The sequence below is a fragment of the Haemaphysalis longicornis genome, unplaced genomic scaffold, assembly GCF_048455015.1.
Source record: "Haemaphysalis longicornis isolate Haplotype H1 unplaced genomic scaffold, Haemaphysalis longicornis Haplotype H1 scaffold_11, whole genome shotgun sequence".
Classification (NCBI taxonomy): domain Eukaryota; kingdom Metazoa; phylum Arthropoda; class Arachnida; order Ixodida; family Ixodidae; genus Haemaphysalis; species Haemaphysalis longicornis.
Genome location: NW_027526214.1, coordinates 110,864,833 through 110,886,636, shown reverse-complemented (window position 1 = coordinate 110,886,636; position 21,804 = coordinate 110,864,833). Strand labels below are relative to the sequence as shown.

General features: G+C 43.7%; 1 long non-coding RNA gene across 1 annotated transcript; it reads right to left on the bottom strand.

The window, feature by feature from the left end:
* Positions 1–2,268: 2,268 nt before the first annotated feature.
* Positions 2,269–12,253, bottom strand: LOC144160749 (uncharacterized). The gene is made up of 5 exons (XR_013320396.1): positions 12,174–12,253; positions 9,709–9,765; positions 9,602–9,628; positions 7,657–7,720; positions 2,269–2,329 (listed from the first exon to the last, which is right to left on the bottom strand). It is a non-coding gene; the product is annotated as an uncharacterized LOC144160749 (long non-coding RNA).
* Positions 12,254–21,804: the final 9,551 nt, after the last annotated feature.

The following is a 21,804-nucleotide window of genomic DNA, read 5'->3' as shown; positions in this document are numbered from 1 at the left end:
ATCTAACGAGATATAACGTACACGGGAGTTTTAGTGACTGCTAAATCCCCTGCTGTAGCAATTAATGCATCTGTATGTTGTTTAATTAAGAGGTGCTCGCCTGGAATACAATACCGTTTCTGTAGGCACCCATTGTGAGTAGAGCAGCTGGTGAGGCATTTGATTGGTGAGAAGAAAAAGAAAAAAAAACAGGTTACCGTGCACACAAATTATTTTTACCAGAAAGTTGTTCCTTTCATGATGCCAGCAAATGGAGTAGCAAGCAAAAAAAAATGAAAGTAAAAGATTGTGTTCTGATCATGGTGCACCAGCGGTACTAGCCAGGCTTTTGGTGCTATATGGTCTTCCAAACATAAGAACACTGCAGATACACTACTTTATATAATATTTAAATGAATATAAAAAAAGCAAAGCCATGTTCAGCATTTTGAAACTTCATACAGCAGTGCCTGCTGCATGGGGGAAAGGAAAGCTCAGGAGAGGCCGTGACGTCGTGTTTCGGGGAAGCCGCTATGCTATTCTTGCAGGCCGCCTTTTTTGCTGTTTTGCACGCACGCGATACTCTTTCCGCAATCTCTTTTTCCACTGCCGTCTGCTTTGTCTCCTCCTGCTGACTGCCACAGGGTACTGGCTGGGCTGCTCATTCATTGATGATACAGAGCTGGACACTACCATTCGCACAATAAATGATTAAGCCGCTCCGAGTTTTCCAGTAAAAGCATTGGCTTGTATTGAGAAACAAATGAGGCGTAGGGAAGGAGATGCCAATATGCCTGCATCAGTGAGCGTGGTTCAGTGCATTCAACCACGGATCTCATACAACTAAATGATCTGTAGCAAATGCCTATCTGTCACGCCAGAACTGAAATGAAAACCGATTTATCGGTAACTACATTGGCGCAGTAACACAAAGACGTTTGCTCCCTCCTGTAGACTTCTTTCCATTGGCACAGAAAGTTGTCCCCCAGTACTGAAGTCTGCGCAAAGGATCCAGACACAACTGCACAGGCTTGGACTTTGTCGGCAATACGCTCTGGCACATAACTAGTAGGAAACTGTTTTAATGGCCCCTTAAGAAATACCAGGGGTCCAGAGGGACAATAAAATGATCATGAAGATAAAACAGACACCAAGAAGGCAGCCAATATAGTACCATGCAACTGCTGTTTTTTCTTTCAGTGGGAATGGGGGTTTGCACGTTCTACTCTCCCCCTACAAGCTTACGTGGTTGAGCAATCTTTTAAAAGGTGCAAGCTAAAGCAAGGCAGGCAGGCCATAGCGTCAGTAATACCCCTGTCACACGGCAAATCAAATGTCATTCAAACTGAATGACATAAGCTGTAAATGACATTCGGCTCGGCCATGCGGGTCTACACGGCGGAACGAATGTCATTTGATTGTGATATCGGTGACGATTAGCGAGCTCGCAAAACCGCAAAATTACATTTCAAGCGCATATAGAACGTTTTCACAAAGTAATATTAAAAAAAACATAGCAAAGGAATATTTTTTAAAATAAAAGCAAGAAAAGCACCGATTTAGGTGACATCAGTAGACATCACAAGCTGAGACAAGTCTGCGAAAAATCCGGATTAGGGTAGCGCACACACTGGGGACGAGATTTTCTTTTTGTTAGTATTTGCTGGTCTTTGTTGATTAGAACAACAATACAAAAAAGAAAATATAGGTTAACTGACAGTTTTTAGAAACAGTATTCTTTGGTTTGTTACTGAATTTTCATGTCTAGGGGCGCGCTACTCCTGTCGAGGCTACTCATTCGGCCGCCAACTGAGGTGTAACTGAGGTCGGGGACCTCAGTTAGCCGGTAAATGTAATTCGCCTTGAATATCATTCGGTATTCTCGTGTAGCGCCGAATGAATGACATTTGGAGCGAATGGCATTTGCTGTAAATGTCATTAGATCTGTCGTGTGACAGGGGTATAAGGCTGCAGTTAGCACAACCAAGCATGAGTGGTTTGCATGCATACAGTGGTAGACAAGTTCAGTTACCAACAAACTGCGATGAAAGCCCTGTTCTTGCAATACCATGTCACTGAAGCTGCCAGCTAATGAAGGCACGAAAAAGTCATTGTAAACATCAAAGCTGCCATAAAGGAGCGCTCACCATTGGAAAATCACCTCATTTTGCTTGTACGTGGTAAATGTGAATTTCCTATTGAACAAACCAATGCACCCAATACAAGTGCTCATTCACCATTTTTATATGTATTAAATGAGCTATAAAATCGCAGAATTGCTATTTGTTACTAAAGTTTTCTTCTTTGGCCAGTCAGGGTGGTGTCAAACCTCTTCCGAGACTCGTAGTTTCTGAAAGGGGAACAGGGCAGTGCTGGTTCCTTTGAAGGCTGGTGTCTTCTAGACATCCTCTCTGTGAGTGACATAAGCAGCTCCCCTTGCTGCTGTTGCACCATGCGTAACACGGTCAGCCTCGTCAGCACTTGGTGCTGGAATTCTGAGAAAAGTACAATGTGTCCGAGAACCACTTTGTAACATGCATATGCAGTTTACACAAAATAAAGAAAAATACGAAAGCTTCTAAAAAAGTTAAGCTCAAACTAGTTTGGTTCCTACTACACAGCAGACCTGACATGCCCTTTTGTTCTCTTTTCATTTAATTCCTAATATTCGCACACTCGTACATGAGAAATGTAATGTGCATCAGAGTGCCGAGCCAAAATGAAAACCGACACAAGAACCACAACCTAACTGGTATTTTTTCCATAAGCAAACCAGCCCTTGAACCATTATTTTTTAGCACGCTAAACCTGAAATGGAATTTAACCGACAAACAAAGGTTACTGGTTAAACGGCATGATTCAACAATTCATTGTTTACATTTTACAGACATTTTCATTGGAACTTTTCACATTTACCTGCCATATAATTTGCAATCCTCCATCACTTTGTCCCCTTGAATCATGCACAATGCTAACAAAGCCCTATTTGTGATCACAACATAAGGAAAAGGACGCGCACCAATATTGCAATTGCAAGGTGCTGCTGGTCACGTGCAGAGGGCAAGGCTGTGCAAAAGAAATACAATCTACGCTCGTTACTGCGGATCCGGCAAATACAGACTTCGGTTACAACAGACCATTTCTGTTGGCTTGTTTGGTACCCATGCATTCTTAATTAAATCTACTCCACCCATAACGGACCAAGTTACCGCAGATAATTGGCTACAGCAGATTACATTTCGGGCGAAAATTCTTTTGACTGAATGTTAATAGCGGACTTTCATAGTGCCGGCTCCTGGTATTCTTTTCCTTTGTTTATTTGGGTGAGAAACTGTCTGACAACACTGTCAATTCAGAATGGGTCATTGGTGCCACCAAGAACAGCCTTCGCCAGTGGCAATTTTATTGTGCTAGCAGCAGCAGGTAGTTAATTTCACTGCTGGATAAACTAAGCATAATAACGCTGTCGAACAGGGTGAAAACTGGCCGGCATCGCCAGCAGTACGGGCCTGTTTAATAAGATGCCTGCTAATAAGATAATAATAAGATGTGTAATAAGATGATCTGCTCAGCCTTCACGAACAAGGAAGCTGAAAAAAAAACGGAGAGAGACTGGTGAGATTGAAGAACAGCACTCTCAAATATGCTAAGTAGTGCACCAGGAGGTCTAGCCTGCCCCTGTCAGTTTTTTATAAATGAGGAACTGAGGTTCAGTGAAGTTTGGCATTTATTTTTCCCACACATGCATCGTTCCCATTTCATTCGATGAAGAAGGTATGAAATGCCTGAAGTAGGGGGATATTTCCCATCGATTGTGGGAAATCTTTCAATGGCCGTGCAGGGCCCAACTGGTTTAACTTTCGATTTCACAGCTGTCCATCAGATTACTTCATAATAGCAGTGGGAAGGCAGCCTAGCCAGCCAAAACCCCGGCGATCGATCAGCTTCAGCTGGTGGAAAACGCCTGCTAGGCAGTGACCACCCAAAACTGAGAAGACGCCTCATTGCCGTGACTCCATAACTAACATAAAAACAAAGTTTATTTCTACTCCTCCTGCTCCAGCTGTTTTAGTACCCAGACTAAAATCATTAAAACTGTGGAAGCTGTCTCAGGGGAACGTTAGGCAGCCATCTGAATTGTCTCACAAAAGGTTTCAGGTGGACCATGCCTTGTCACGAACAGTTTTAAAAGAGCTTAGCTAATTCTGCTGGCCATGGCTGATTTTTATAGCTGGTTAGTAATTTCTCCTAGTCACATTATTGCTGTTTTGCTCAACTTAGCGCGCAATCTCTATACACTCGAACACGTACATTAGGCCTTTAAAAGTACTGGTGCTTTAAAAAAGGCTCATCTTAAAAAGCAATGTCTTGCAATTCTTTTCCTCCGGGTAACATTTTGGAGAGATTCTGCGGGCATCCCCTTTACATTTATATACCCCTGCCTTCCCCTTGTTTGGCTGCTGCATACTTGGTATACAGTGGACATTTTTTCCCCAAATTAAGAGGGTTCGTTGTAGCGGGCATAGACTGTATCACTTTCTTGGGAGCCTGTAGGCCAGGCATAGGTCTTGATGTGTCTGTACAAGCATTGACGTCAACACAATACGAGAGCTAAAGTAATAATAAAATAAAATCTTCTGTAATATTCGACTTTTACACAGCTCCAAAACCAAAAGTTGCAGTCGGCACTGTTATTCCGCAGCATCTCCTTACTGCTCTGCTTACGCTTTAAATGGGAACGTGGCACGTAAAACGACTTTATTTATGGACCAAATTGAATCAAATTAGGAGCATTTATGGAGCTAATCATTCTAACAACAAAACTGAGATCAGTTTAGGGATACCTTTCATACTCATTAGGTTAAAAAACTAATTACCTGAAACTTGCATTCAGCATAGTTAACTAATTAAACAAGAAGTCAACAAGACGTTTACGTCAGCATCACCAGAAAGGTCTATTCTCTGGAAAGAAGCTATTAGATTATGGCATTACAATGTTTAGGGATAAAGAAAGAACAAGAGAAGTTTCACCTTCCTTTCGAAACCAGAAAAAGTTTCCAGTCAAAAAGAAAGTGAAACTTCTGTCTCTTTTTTGATACCTAACGGAAATAAAGCAAGCATAAAAAAGCTTCCTTGCACAGAGTAGACCTTCCTGGTGATGCTGGAATAAAACCCTCGTTGAGTTCTTGCCTAATTAATTAATCTTGGGACAGCTCTCTGAAGTTATCTGGTAACTAAAAAAGTATAGAAGATATTTGTAAACTGATTTAAGTTTCTTTGTTAGATTAGCTTCACAAAATCTCCTAATTTGACTAAATTTGTTCTGTAATTAACAAAAGTATTTTACTGGCCACGTCCCCCCTTAACGGGCCCATAGAGACAAAATACAACTTTGTTTTTTTACAAAACTCATTTTTGATAAATCACTTCAGTTTAATACACCGCAGGAAGATCTTGTTGCCACCAATATGAATGAGAAATATTAGAAAACTACCCAATGTATGCACTCACATCAAAGAGGTTCACCGAGCTATCAGTGTTTTTATTTGATATTGCACCTCTGGCAACAGGATGAAACAGGACTGGGGGCACTAATCAACTGCACTGTCCTGCTTAGTGTCACTGGCTTGGGTTGGCAGCTGAAAAATCACTATTATGTCCCTCTGACATTACAAGGGTAAGGAAAGTGGCTGGTACATTATAAACAAACACCTCTTCTGTTTCACCTACTACCCAGTTTGATACAGTCTATGCTCGTTACAGCAGATCCGGCAACAACGGACTTTCGGTTACCGCAGGCCATTTTTGTTGGTTTGTCTGGTCCCCATGCATTTTAAATGGAGCCCACTCAGCTCAAAACGGACCCGGCTAGAGCAGACTATGGGCTACCACAAAGTAAATTTTAGGCAAAAATTGTTTCGACTGAATGTTTATAGTGAACTTCCACGGGACCAGAACCCCATATGCTTTTTCTTTGTTCAGTTTGGCAAGAAAACTATTATGTCTGGCAACATTGTTGGCAGCCGGACTTTGGTGCAGCTACAGTGTGCAGCCAAGGCAAACCAGTACCAGTAGCTTTTTGTTTGTGCAACCGACGGCATGCATGAGTGGCAGGGTAGCTGATTTCACTCTCGGATAAATTAAGCGAAATTAATGTTGTCGAACTTAGGGAAACACAGGCCGACATCACCAGAAATACAGGCCTGTCTAAGCAGACAGTCCGCTCGACCTTCAAGAACAAGGCCGCAGCCGATAAACGCGACTCTGGTGAGATTGAAAACAGGGCTATCGAATACTCGAAGTGGTGCACCCGTAGTCGATCGATTCTGCCCTCTTCACAGTTTTTTTATGTAATAAAGAACTCGGGTTCAGTGAAGTTCAGTCTATATTATTCACACGCATGCATCGTTCCTGTTCCGTCCGGTAAAAAAGGTAAGAAAGGCCTCAAGTAGGGGGCTTGGTTCCCATCAGTCGTGTGCCATCTACCAGTGGTTGTGCCTAGTCCAACCGGTCTAACTTTCAATTTCACAGCTGTTTTTCATCAGACTATTTCAGACTTATATTTCATCAGACTGATTTTTATAGCTGGTTTATAATTGCTCCTAGTTAAATTCTTGCATTATTGGTTCAGCTTATCATGCGTCTTTACACACTTGACCGCATGCACTAGACCTTTTCCAAGTGCCGACGCTGACCTTTGGAAATGGTGTTTAGGTGATTCTTCGCCCTCGCGCTAACACTGTGCAGAGGTGCTGCAGGCATGTAGAAAGAACAGTGTCTGTACTATTCATATGCAATATCGGTCAAAGTAGCCACTTTTGCGCTCATATAGCCCCTTCCTGCCCCTCGCCCTTTCCCACGTCGGATACTCCATACTTTGGCTACAGCGGACGCTTTTCCCGGATAGGGGATCCGTTTTAACGGCCGTTGACTGTAGTCAATACTAAACTATTTGGTAGAGCTCACAGGCAACCCCAGCATTACAAGAGGAATGAATGCCACCAGGGTACCGACTAAGCTCAAACTTCAAAATAGCAGCAAAGTCAGACATCAGGATTCCTTTAGCTTTGGAAACAGCATTTTTGTGGCTTGACTCTGTAACAGTGGCAATAACCCATGCCTCACAATGCCATTGGTAGTCATTTCTGCCAAGTCCATTTCAAAAAATTTTGACTGCATCATAAATTAATAGAACATCCAGTGATACTGCTCCCATGTGACTATACTAAGCTTCAAAAAAAACGTTTTCTGAACTCGATGTGAAAAAGAAGCCCATGGCCATTCAGCATTGTAAGTGAAGGTGTCACACAGTACTACCCACATTAACGGGATCACAGCTCATGTTTACGTTTTCACATAGAATGTACCAACGCATCACAACCAAAACAATATTTGCCAGTGAAAAGTTTTTTTGATTGAATATAGACTTCTTAGTAGTTGTTAAAAATTAAAACCACTCACTTAAAGCCAAAGCAAGGAAATGAGGGGGCCGGAATCCGCTAGGGTATTATCCAACAGTCCAACAGAATAACATAGGAAATGGGACACCTCGCACTTTCGTACTAAACAACAGTAAGTGGGTATTTAGAGATATGTTTAAACATGATACCCAAAACATTTGTATCGTAAGGGAAGTTTGCTCCTTACACATGATTGTGTTTTCACATTTTTACGTACCCTTTTGCGGCAGCAGCTCCCTCTGAAACTTTTTTTGGGCTTAGAGTCCTGCGCCGCTCTGCACCTGAAAAAGCCAGATTTTTTAGAATACATCCTACAGTAGCACTTCAATTTGTGGATTAGTCAAATATTAAATTGGGGCTTAATTGAGAAATTGAGAAGTCAAGACTGTATTTACTTTCCGCCTGCAAATGGGGCACATCTGCACGACTGCAGTGGCAGGAGTGCTGGCCTCACAATACTGTTCACACTGACCAGCTCCTTAATCCAGTAAATGCTTATCCACAAATATTGGCAGGGGCAGCCATACATCCAAACTTTGCTGCATAATTCAGCACACATCAGCATCTTTCCGCATTGCAGCAACTCTGGTAAGATGGAGCACAGAACGTAGCAGCACTCATATATATTTTTGGAAAGAGAACATAATGAATTCCCTTTTCTGCTGCAACGCGATTTTTCTTGAACTGATAGATACTCAAGCTGGCCCTCCAATGTAGTGTTTCAGGCATTGTTCGTATATTCAATATTTTCCCAAAAAATTGGCAGCAATTAACCCCAAATTACCCACTCTGCGCTATTATGCAACTTACATGCCCAATTCGTTATATCACCGTAAGCAATGTGACAGAGGGAAAAAAGGAAAACAAAATTCGCAACAGCTCAACATTACGAGTACGTAACCCAAAACTATGGCTGCATGCCCCAATTGAGAAAGGCTTAAAGCACATAAAGTTGAGCCTCGTACACAGTCATTACCTAAGCCATAATAGATAATTATTTCTGTGCCAAAATTTGCAGGTACTTTGAACCTTCTATGACACTTTATCAGATCCATTTCATATAATTTTGGACTGAGTGTATGCGACAAACTTGAAGGATCTATACTTTTACAGATCCCCTGCAGTTGGTACAGTCTAGTGCTTGTAAGAACACACCTATTCTAATTATAATTACCTAAGCCCCTTTACTTTGGCATGTTTCATGGCTAAAGCTCCATTTTGCTAGGTACCAACCCAAAAAAGCCCTCACTGAGCCAATCTGGCATATAACGAGGACGTGGTTTCATCCAATACAGAAATGTCCTCCTAGAGGACATCCTTAGCTATTTTTAGGGTGATATTTAACTTGGCCGCTTGGCGTTATCAGTTGTTTGCCAAACAAAACTTGCGGCGGAGGCAGAACGGCGATAATATTGAAAAGTATTTTGAAAAGTTTTGCAATCCGGAGCTAAATACAGGGTTTTATTTAGGTTCGTTTCTGCAGTGTTTTCTCGTGCGGTGCGACTGTGTGCAGATTCACTGCCCCCTCTCGGTGCAAAAATGGAGCTTGCGCTCTACTACAAAGTTTGTTTAAAAGCGTCGAGTTACAGCTAATTTTATTTTTTGCTTCCCCATTCACCGGGCCGTAGATGCCTTTGTAATTTTGTCTGCAAGTGTCAGCACCCAAAACAGACCCCAACACCCATAGCCATTCACCTGCAAAAGCAATGAAGCTGCCCTCTACCCTGAACACTTAGGAATGGCAACTACATGGGCCTCTTCAGCAGAGCCGTTTCACTGCACCCACTACACAAAACTCTTATAAACAGACATCTTTTACATGCTGAATTTTCTGAAAATAAAATGCTGTGTTTATAGGGTAATGTCATCTATAGACACTGTAGGGTATAAATTAAAAATTCTGGAGCTCGAGATAACACAATACACAAGATAAAATCTAGTAGTGCCCATAACATTGTCACAGGACACATGTTGGTCTCCATAAGGGCACTCCCCAAGGGGGGGGGGTATAAATAGTGATGGATTGGTCGCATCCATGCAATGGCAATCAAACAGGATGAACACGGAAATTGGCTTTGGAGGCTGGTCATGAGGAATAACGAGGTAGTGCTGAAAGACGAGATGACGGATGCTGAAGACGCGAAAGAAACGACTGCACTTACTCAAGGCTGCCACTGTGGTTTCCCGTCCTGTCAGTATAAATACCTCCATTATAACATTTCTCCCACAACAATTATGTTTGCCAGGTTTATGTATTGGCTGCTATTGCCTTCTTCTTCATCAGGATCAGCACCAGTGTCTGTCATTTCTGCACTGGCTTCCAACACTGAAATCAAAGGAATAAAATATGAAACGCCAAATGAGAGCGCTCCTTATTACACCAAGCATTTTTTTCAGGCCAAGTGACAAGCAGTATGGCTGCCTCTGAATATAGTAAAAGGCACAAGTGAGTGCAGTTTATGACTGCTAAAAAAAAGGTGAAAAGCTCAATATAGATACTTTCTTCAAGCTGCTACGAGTATGCTGCATACAAATCCCACCCAACCACAGCAAACCTCAAAAAATACAAGGTGGGGCTGAGGAATCAAAAATTGGTTCACTGAAAAGGTTGCTTCACTGAAATACGTCCCACCCAAGGTAATGTCAACTTTGCTCAAATAACTTATGTAATAAAGAAAACACAATGTATGCAGTTCAACTACAACTTTGCCGCCCTAGGGCTAAGGCCCATTAAGGTCCACTCGAGCGGTGGCCGAGGCTGACAAAACTAACCACGAATAAGACAAAAATTGTAAACTCGCAGAACAAGCTATTTCCACTTCGTATTTAGCGCATACCATTTTACAGCAGTAAAAACAATGGGATTGCGAAAGTTACAGCAACAACCATGCATGCTTTTGCATCTGATGGAGGCACATCATCGGCCTGCGCAATGAACCCTACTGTATACTGTGCGGATTGTTCTGACACGACACCAGCCCATTGCAATAAGCAACACTGCCACTTTTGTGGCCCTGTATATGCGAATCATACCTAATGGAACCAATACTAGGAACCAGAACTACAGCTGCCATGTTTGCTTGCGCAATGAACCCACTTTTTTGCCATAAAATTCGGCATGATTTTGGGGGGCACAGTCAATTATGCGGAAAAAAATTGCACAAATTTTGAAAGGTTGAAATTTCATACAATAAAGTCGCTAAGAGAGGCCCTGTTTAGAGCCTTACCAGTTTTGTAAAAATCCATAGGCAATTATGCAACAGAATTTCTTTTTTATTCCCATCATGCTAGTGTGCCCCTAATCTGCATGCAGCTGTCGTCCTAACTGAAGTCGCTTGTGGTTTCACGTTCATTTTCAGCCTCCAGCGGACTGTTTTCCGTGCGATCAAGCCACTCAAAAACTTCTCTTCTCACTCTGGGAAAGTTCCCTTCTTTGGGCCCACGAAACACACGGCGATCCCTGTTCACTGCCCAAAAACCTCGTGTTTTCGCACGTAGCGTACAGGCACTGGGTCTACACTGAAGTGCCGCCCAGCTGCGCGGTTTCCATGTGCATCAACGCACGTCCCACCACCTTCACTTTAAAAACCGGCTGTGTAGCTAATACACTGGCCTATTGTACGGCGCGCACCAGGGGCACAAAAAAAGGTCAGAACACAGCTGAACAACAAAACCACGGAGCGTAATAACAAAGTCGCGTAAAAGCAGGAGCAGAGGAGTGCGGAGTACATTTAGTGCTTGTTCGGAAGCTGCCGAAACCAACCAAACCAGCAAAAGGCAGTGAAAGAGTGCGGAGTACATTTCGTGCTGTGTTCGCATGCAAGGCTTGTTGTGTTCATCAGGTGGTGCAGCACAAGTGCACAATTTTTAAATTGTGATCTGCTGCATTCGCGCTCACGTCTCCAGCTACTGTTGATATTTTTCTTGATTGGAATGTGTTTTTAGCGTTTATGCTCGTAGTGTAGTGTGAAATCAAGTTAATGCGATCATCTATGGCATGAGCAACCATGCTGGGATAAAAACACGTTCCCACTGCATTTTTGTTCAGAGTGACAAAAAAGTAACTTCTTAAGAAGAAAAGTGGGGGGACACAACTTCAGTGAACTTAGAAAGAAAAGTTATTAACGCGAGTGGGCTCATTACGTGAGTAAATATGGTATACAGGTCTGATCAGAAAGAAAGCAAGCAATTGGCCGCATGTTGTCACTGTGGATGCTACACAAGCCAGTGGAAACTCCTCATGCTTTGGCTAATTTTTTATTTTATGTGCCGGCCCAAATACCCGACAGCTGATGTCACACAACGTGATAACGAAGAAAAAACACTTTTGGTTTAATTGTTCAGCAGATCAAAGATCTTTTGTTGCCCGACAAGGATACATGATGCTGTTGAATCTGTTGAATAAAACAATGCTGTAAGTTGTCTTCATGGCACAGCAGTATCAAACAAGCCGGTAAACCTATCTTTAAAAAATGGATGTCAATTACACCAGTCTGCAGGTAGTTATTTTTTTTAAGTTGCAATTTCACACTGGAAAGTAGTGCCTTGATTACACAATAATGATGGTTTAATGCTTAATAGAAAACTTAACGTTATCGCTTTAACAGTCACTAGGACCGTTTCAAGGTTTCCCCTAAGGCGCTTCAAAATTGGTTTATTTGTTTTAAGTGTCTATTCTAATGAGACTGCTGGAACACAGTAAGGTTGGCTCATATTGTATCAATGCAAGCTCACCTCTCTCTGAGCTTTGCTGGAAAACCTCAGATGAAAACCCATGTGCGAGGGACAAAGAGGGTTTTAGTTGCATACACCAAATGAACTAATCAAATTTTTACTACCTTCACTGCTTTCTTGTATTGGGTGTTGAATACCTGAAAGAAACCGAATGAAGGTAATGGGTGTGGAGTGTTTTGCACTTAGCTCCATATTTACTGGTTGTGGCAGAAGAGGTGCCTGCTGCTGGAAAGTTCGGAGGTGGCGGTGGTGGCGGAGGTGGCACAGCTTGAGAGGCTCCACTTTCGTACCGAGCAGGCCTTGATGTCTAGAAGACACAACGCACAAGGTCAAGGTGGGGGTGTATTTAGAGTCACGAAACCACACAAGCTACTCCCACACATACTTGTGAGATATTCTTCATGTAATACCATATCAACTGCCAGTTTACATAATTCAGCTTGGTTAGCACTCTCTAGTTGTTCAACCTATGTCTATTGTTTCTTCAAGCGGCTGCAATAACAGTTTATAATAGGCCATTTACTGTTTATTACCTTTCGCCTCTCGGTGTCCTCACGCTCCAGGTCTGACGTATACTGGGCCACCTCCAGCTTCCTCCGGGCATCATCGTAATTAGCTGAGAAAAGAACAGCCCGACACATTAATTATAGTAGATATAATTGCTACGCAAGCTCGGTGAGACAACGGTGGCAACCTGAATAAATATATGTTTACTATACTGAGACAGAAGATATATTTCAATAAAGTGGTCATTTAAACAATATGACTTCATTAAACCTCACTTTAAGACTTACTGTATGTGCCCTTAATTGCAGCATTAAATCTCTTCCACCCCTTTGCTGGTGATGGGCTTTCTGGCAAATGCACACTTGTTTGCGGGACCGGGTGGCCTAAAACAGTACTTGTTTATAGTCAGCCACACGTCAGGCACCACCTCGACGGTCTGTTCATCAGTGAACTCGACAATGTGGTACTTCATCTGTAGAACAAATTTTAGTGTCCAATTTATTAAAACAGCATGCTCCCACTTCAATATATATACATCAACAATGCTTATGAAGCAGTGCGTAATGTTGATTGACTGTAGGGTTTAATGGGCTCACGCAAGACAGGCGATGAGGCGCGCCTTAGTGGAGGGCTCCGGATTAATTTTGACCACCTGGGGATCTTTAACGTGCTCCGAAATGTTGTACAGATGGGCATTTTTGCTTTTCGCCTCCATCAGAAGAGCGGCCGCCGCGGCCGGGAATCGAACCCGCAACGCCTTAGGCACTGAGCCACCATGGCAGGTTGGTGCATATGTTAGGTTAGGAACTTGACGCATAATACTGAAGGGCTTTCTACTCAATCTCACCTTAAAAGTAATACGGGCCTGTTTACGGTATCACTGTCCTACTTCTGTATCTAGAGGTGAAACCTGCTGTTAGATGCTGCAGAGATGCCCAATTGCTACTAGTTGCAGTTTAGTAGCCACTCCTCTAAGCGTAGGCCGACCAGGTTATTCTACTTTTGTGCTGAAAAGAACGCCTTCCACTTACTACCCCTTGCTGTTAAAAGGCTGTGATACCACAAAACATCCTTCCATGTACCCTTTCAGCTTTGTACCTTTGCATCTGCTACTCCTTCATGGGCAGCTCTTCAGCTGTTCAGAAGCTTTGGTACAATTTGATCGTTTAGGTATCTCTTTCTCCTCTACCACCGTTATATGTATTTCTACTCCTCCTACTTACTTATTCCAGAAGGGTGATCATGAGCATTGGCTCTCAATATTTTGTACACTATATTGGGTGAGCTGGTATACCACCACCGTAAAAAAATTGCAGAATTATTCAACGCCAATTAACCAGTGTTGTGAAAGACAACTCTAAAGTGGCGGGCTACCTCACCATTCTCATGGCTGTAAAATTAATATGCATCAGATTTCAGCGCAAACAGCTCATTTGGCAAGCCTATACGCCCTGCCTACTTTGCGTTTGCCATCCTCAGCCAATCGCACAGCTGGGCATATGACACCATAGGTTCTGTTGCGGGAAATGACCTAGTGGGTCGCATGGCCATTTCCACTTTTTCTAATTATATAGCTTATTTGAGTGAAGTGTGCTGTTTATGTGGTGGTGATAATGATTTTAACAATGCAATCTTTCGAATAAACTAAACTTGTATTTTGTCTGCGTGGCCCTTTATGCCAAATTCAAAAGTGCACATGCTTCCACACTTGGCATAAAAGTACTGCGGGAAGACACAGTGACCTGTGCACATTACAAAAATTAAGCAACAGTGCAGGCAAAAGGCTGATAATTAAGTGCTCACGTATGGGTAATGCTTGTCCAGCCACTGTGCAGTGTCAGCTCAGGCACAAAATGGGCTTCTTATCCACAGGAGTACTTGACGTGTCCATTGAAAATGCGACGTGGAGCACAAAGTTCCTACAAGCATAAAATAATGTACCCATACACTGGCACTAAAGTGTCCTAAATAGTTCCCCACTTCACAGTCACAGATGTTCATGACAGACATGTGCTCCTCTTGCTGCACTTCCCCACACCACTCTAATGCACCAAACACAAACTAGCCAACCGATTCAAGAATCTGAATTTGCTTACGCCAGATACATAAATGGAAGAGTTGGACACAGGCCCATTTAGCATGTCATAGTGATAAAAACACAACATAAACAAACAAGCAGGCTGATGGACATTTGTGTAGGCAACACTGATTACCTAAGAGCACGGGCACCACAATATTTTCACCAACTCTTTTTCTGTCACTAGTGATTACTGTTAACATTTGTAAATAAACTGCCTGTAAAAGGACATCGACCATGCCGGCATGCAGCTCGTGAAATTACCCATTTTGAAGTTGCTTTGTAGAACACTGTACAGAAGGATGCACCGTATTTACTCAAATCTCGGCTGGCACAGACTCTAAGCCGACTTTTTCTACTCAAAGTGGCAAAAACGTTTTTCGACTGTAAGCCGGCCAAACAAAACAAGGATGATAGTAGCCACGAAACTGAAACAACAATAATAGCTATGAATCTGCTCAGGATGAGTCAACATCATCTTCATTTGCTGGTATTGTTATGACTACACACCTTATAGCTGCCCCCCTCATAAAAGTTCTGCAATATTCGCCACTCTCAAGTGCATTTCCAATGTGGTGCTTGTTGACTGAGGCTGCAACAAAGCTTTGCTGGATTCCATTTTAAGCTTGTATCAAAACCACTTGCCATAGTGGCCCAGTGGCTAAGGCGTTGCACTGCAGAGCCCAAAGACTTACGCTCGATCCCAGCCACAGTGGCCGCTTTTTGGATGGAGTGGAAGAGCGACCAACGCCCATGCATTAAGATTTCTGTGCTTGTGCTGCTGAGCACGAGGACGTGGGTTCGATTCCCAGCCACGGCAGCGGCTTTTCTGATAAAGGTGAAAAGCAAAAACGCCCGTGTGTACGAGGTTGAGGCGCAGATTAGAGATCTCCAGTTGGTCAAAATTATTCGGAGCCCTCTGCTATTGTGTGCCCCACTCCCCAAGTGTACCTTCGGCACGTTAAACCCCACCGCTAATTGTATCAACACCCCCACTCCTCCCCGAACCCCAATGCGGATGTTTCATCAATGCTGAGTTGTTCACTTGTTGAGAGCCATGGTGAGCTTGTGCCTGCCAGCAAAACTTTGCTTTAAAGGGACCCTGCCACACTTACTATCCACTACTCGGAATGTATCTTGGGGTAAAGTCTATTGTACCAGCAATCTCTTCCCGCAAGAATTATGAAAATCCGTTCACTCTCACCGAAACTACGCGCGATGAAAAATGCGAAAAAATGTTCCCTCTGAACTCAACCGCGGACAACGAGACGAAAGCTGCGCGCTCTCTCCCGGAGAGAGGGCGACACGCAGCGTTTTGTTCGGCGGCCTTCGATAAGTCACAGGCCGGGGAGTTTCGTCCTTTTCCTTGAAACGTGGATGGGTCTATTTTCGGTCTGGTGCCACAAAAAAAGCAGGCATGGTGGCCTGCTCGCAAGCAACCGCTCAGGCTGGTAGGGTGTTTTTGGAGCAATAAACGTTTCTTGTCGAGTGGGCTCGTTTAAAGTGGGACATTTAGATCCCCACTTAAACTCCGCGTGCACTCAAAACAAAAGAAACACCAAAAGCTTGCGGACAGGTTCAGACATAGAAGAAGTTCAAACACAGCGCCGACGACGGCTGATCGTCACAGGAAATGCCAGAATTTAGCCGCGAAGTTCACCAGCGACAGCAAATAGGACAGCCAGGACAGCCATGGCCCGATTGACGTCGCAGAGTCCATGCCAGGGGTGCATCATGAGGAGAATCGAATAGAGGGCGGTTGGCTTTTCCCCGTCTTTCACGGTGAATTGCACGCTTACCGCTTGACATGCACGTGTAATATTTGGTTCGGGTGTTGCTGGAAGTCTAATATAAACGTCGCGCAGGTTTACTTCCACTGCATGAAAAGTGTTGCAGGGTCCTTTTAAAGGCAGCCCCATCATAATACGGGTACATAGTGGCGCCAAGCAGGCAACCTTCTATTGTAAATTAACCCAAAATAAAACACTGCATGAGCATAATCAAAACGGCAGCTCGTCACTAGCACTTTGTTTGGCTAGAACTGCGGATAATATTGGCAACATTCTACTTTTAGTGAAGCATCTAGGTGGTGGCAACTGCATGCTATTCTAGTTTTAATGAGTACTCGGCACGTTTGACTGTAAATCTAAGTTGACCAACCTATGCATACCACTTTCTGCTTGAAACTATTGATTTGTAATTGAGCAAATACGGTAATGCAGCTACATGAGTACAGTTCGCAGTTTTGTCCTCTTAGACACGCTAGCACACTCACAGATAACTTCAGCTTGTATGTAGCATGGGAATCACCCCAAAATTTTGCTTGTACGGAAGAATATCCAACTTCGTAACAGCTTCTATCAACCAACACTTTGTGGAAGACAGCTTTCCCACAACAGCAATACCAAGTCTGGTTGAGTCAAAAGGATGTTCATAGAGCGGTTCCAATTCCTTGAACTGCCAGCCTACAATGCATGGGAGGCCATCTTCCGTTCTGTGAGCAAAGCTGTTAATCATAACATTGTCTTCGTTGACTTTGCAGCAGTTGCCTTGCTTTATGCTCAACGCAAAACTTTGAAACCTAAGTTCACTGTACTCGGGTGGTACACACTGCAATGGAAGGCCTCCTCCCTCATGGCGGCCCAACAGTTCATAGCTTTCCCCGCAGCTCCCACCAGAGGACTTCACGTGCACGTTTCTCTCTGCTATCCTGTTGTAGATCTGGCTAAGGGGGCACCCTGGTTTGCGGATAAGCTTTTTTATGCCCTGCATATTGTTCTCAAAAGGAAATGCAGAAAAACTGTACAGGGTGACATGTTGTTCCGCGTCTGCTGCAAGATGCAAAAGACAGTGAACATTGTAGGACACAGTTGTGCCTCTATACATATCAGCAAATTCCTTCACAAAGTGTGCTAGAAGGCGATTTGCATAATCTGCATACATCTCACATAAGGACTTTGTGCTTAGAACAGACACTGCTGAATGCAGAGTTAGAAAGTTCAGGTACATCCTTTCTGGCATGCACTGAAGAACTACTGGTCCAGTGTAATGAAGAAGCCGAAACTCCGTGGCTTTCCACCTGTCCTTCTCTTTCAGCGACATTGGCTTGCGCACAAACTCATCTGGCATGTGCTTCTGCAACGAGCAGTGGTGCTCTGAGATGCAGCTAGCAGCCTGCATCTAGCCAGAGGTTTACAAGCTTCCTGGTCACGCCAAGGTACACCAGGTGCATCGGATAAAGAGGTGCGCAGCGCAAAAGGCCTTCGGCAATTCAGTCAGAACAGACGTCCCTTTGTGGTGTTCCGTGTCTGTCTGAGCGCGCAAAGACTGGTCAGTGCTGGTATGGCTTGCTGTCGTAGTGAAGTGCACCTTGTCACCACGATCAGCCTCTCCTGTGCACTTGGGGAAACCATTGTAGCTTGTATGCCCTTTGACGCTAAACGCAAAAGCACGGGCTGGAGCATCGCATATGATGTGCCGCAGTTCAACGCGCACTGCCTTACCAGAGATGGTCAAACCGTTGTTAATGACATCTTTCAACTCCTCGACAAAAGGCCTCAAATAGTCATTCGCTGAGTCTGGCTTCGAAGTCCCAACAAACGCCCCTACAACAAACGGATTTGGCAAACAGCTGCCAACACAGCCATGAACAAGGCACTGAATCGGCCAAAGGACTGTACTAGTGCTCTTCGACTACGGAAGACCATCAATGTTAAAGCTAACTGCCATCGGTTCGGGGCACTGCTGCGAGTTCAAAATGACCCGCTCCAGTCCTTCTTTTAGGCCGTAGTGGCAATAAGATCCAGGCTTCAATAACACAATGCCTGCTCTCTTTGCTGCCACGCGTGGAGTCTTTAAAAGGCTACGAGCATCTTTTGGAAGTGCAACAAAACACTCGGGCCCTTTTAAGAGTACTAAAAGTAACGAGAGAGACTTGTGGGTGATGTGAGTTACAGCCCATTCTGCTAGGCTGCTGGCAAAGCTAATGGGTTGGCTGTCTGAATCACCAACATCACCAGCATGTCTGAAATCACCTGACTCATCATCGGAATCCACCGAAATCCACTCATTCGTCCACTCATCAGTGATTCCTTGAAGGCCTTGCTCGGCAAATCTTTGGGAGTCATCTGGCCTCCCCCAACCACCGAGATTACCACTAGGATCCGATTCGCCAACAGGGCTTGCATGAACACAACCTTCAACGGTCACTGGCTGTTCATTTGATAAAAACGTAGAGCTGCTCTGGCTTAAGGAGGGCTGTGAGCTGTCAGACCTTTCGGAGTGGCTAATTAATCCAGAATCTTGTTGACTGGCCCTACAGTGGCATGAAGGTCGTGAACTTCGCGGAGAGCCTTTTGGCGAACATGCTGCTTTGAAGTAACCTTCGGCATGTTTTGAAATCTACCGCAAACGTGTGCGGCACCGCCGACATACCAGCTAAATTGCTAAGAAAAATTGTTGAAATTACAGATTGAGAACACTGAAATCACAACACTGATGGGCATTTCAGACTCGAGCACAGGCAACTGACCACTTCTAATCGATGCCACGCATACACGTGTTCAAAACGCCATGCAATGACATACAACCCGCAGATGTAGAAAGGCTACATTTAAACAAAAATACAAGGTGGGTAAGGACACCAGTAGGGCAGCATGCGTGCTCTTCCGATCGCTCTACACCTGACAACGAATTAATAAAAAGTACGTTTATGTCAGAACGCGGATTTTTTCGCGTACTGGTCTTTCGAGCTGAAAACTTTTGACGTCTACGAAGCTAAGTCGAACGTGAGCGCATAATGTCTGTTGTATGACGGGATGCCGCCTTTAGAGAACGAAAACCAATTACACAGAAAAGTGCGCTTGAGAAAATTCGAAAACGTATTTTAGATATAGGCACAACTGACACTGAATTAAAGGGACTGCTGTGGACTTCATAATACCAAGAAATGTACACACTCGTTTCTTAACACCTAGCCTAAGCTAGACACAGATCAACCAAGGACTAATACCCCACAACGACGCAACTTATCCTACTAAGCACGTACTTTCTTGAACGGCAGTCCTTTTCAGGGCTAACGGGCGGCGGCGTCCATCCCACAAAGCACAGGAACAGAGCGGGAACGAAACAGAGTGGGAACGAAAGCCGTAAGCTTCCTCGTACGTTCTACGTTCTCGGAACTTTCTCACTCCTCACAAGTCACGGTCCAAGGGACTGTCACTGTATAGTTTTGGAGTCTCGTCGGTCTTGTGACTCCGGTACAACAAAACTACAACAACAAACCGAAAAAAAGGCAAACCAATGTTTCCAACTGGTTACAACAAAATGTAAAACTATTGTTAGCTTTATATTATTACGCGTTTTGGTTTCGACAATTTGTTAAATGATAAATTTTTGCCTTTCTAGACACAATTTGCCATATTGAATTGGATATGTCATAATACTAAGCTGCATAGCAACCAGAGTTTCATAGCAACAACGGCTAGTACCCGCTGGAACTAAAAATTACGTTCTTAAAACATCACCTATACTTATTTTACTATATAATTGCTTGAAATAAAGTGCAATAATAAATTTTGACAAAATCAAAACCATACATTTATTTTATTACTTTTGTTGCAATGGCAGCTGGTGGCTTCTTTTTGAGGAGCAGTAGCCGTAGCCGCGTAGCAGGCCATGCTGGCCGTGGACGTGGAAGAATGGGAAGAATGGTCGTCGATAGCAATAGTATAGTCTGACAGTTCTTTAAGAGTGAATATTTGCTAACTACTGCAGGGAATCCTTACTATATTTGCGTCCGTGTGCCTCGTTACTGGGGCCGCCCAAGAGTTCATGTTTGCCGAAGCTGACGTCAAAATGCACAAAAATACCACCCGAAGACGCTGCTATGCGGTGTTCAAAACGCGGATTGTGTGGTGCGTGTTGGTGATGTGATGCTGTACCAGTGGTCCGGCCAAGTTGTAACATGATGACGATAGCTGGGTTTTATTGGCGCAAGGCCGACTATGGGCAAAGAACACCAAAGAAGAAGTTACTGAATTATGATGAGACCGTACTTACTAAAACATTTGACTCAAAGTAACGGTCATGCAAAACAAAAGACAATGGAGATGGCTGGTGTATAGGGCCAGGGTGATTACACATGATATGACAAGAGCTGCAGAAAGTTTACCTCAGCTAAAAATTTAAAAACACGTTGACTAGAAAACATTGGTTTGCCGGCTAAAAAGTATGATGGGCGCAAAGGAATGTGTCGTCTGTATAATTCAGGGAAATGTTTGTGACGTGTTGTGTCAAGTGCCTTGCATGTGATTAGTATGTGGACTGCGGATAGGCCCTTTCCACACCTGCTACACGTGGGTCCCGAAGTTCCAGTGAGCAGGTGGGAGTGCGTAACATGTGTGTGGCCTATCCGCAGCCTAGCCAGGGCGACTTCAGTGTATCTGTTGTGTGAGTCAGTTATGTAGCGTCCCAGTTGTGGTTTTATTACGTGTAGTTTGTTGTCTGTTTGTTGACTCCAGTGTAATTGCCATGTGTTACGAAGCTGTAGTCTGATGTGTGTCTTTAGGTCGGTGTAAGGTACTGTTGTAACGTCAACTGTAGTCATGAGAGCAGCATCACCAGCCATTTGGTCGGCGGCCTCATTGCCAGGTATTCCACAATGCCCTGGTACCCAGCATATAGTTATTTCAAGATTTGAGGCATAAGCAGACATTAGTACCTTAAAGAGAGCATTCATGACATAGTTTTTAGATGAACTTCCTAATGACAGTGCCTGTACAACGCTTTGAGCGTCTGTGTACACAATGGACTTGGGAATTTTATGTTTGATGATGTGGTTTGAAACGAGTAAAATGCCATATGCTTCTGCCATGTAAATACTGTTATGAAAATTCATTGTTTTGCTTACTCTAAAATTTGGTCCGTGCGCTGCACAAGATACCGTAGAACCAGTTTTCGACGCGTCACTGTAGAATTCTGCGCACCTGTACTTGTCCTGCAGGAACAGGAAGTGCTGCAGAATTGCACTTCTGGGTACCCTATTTT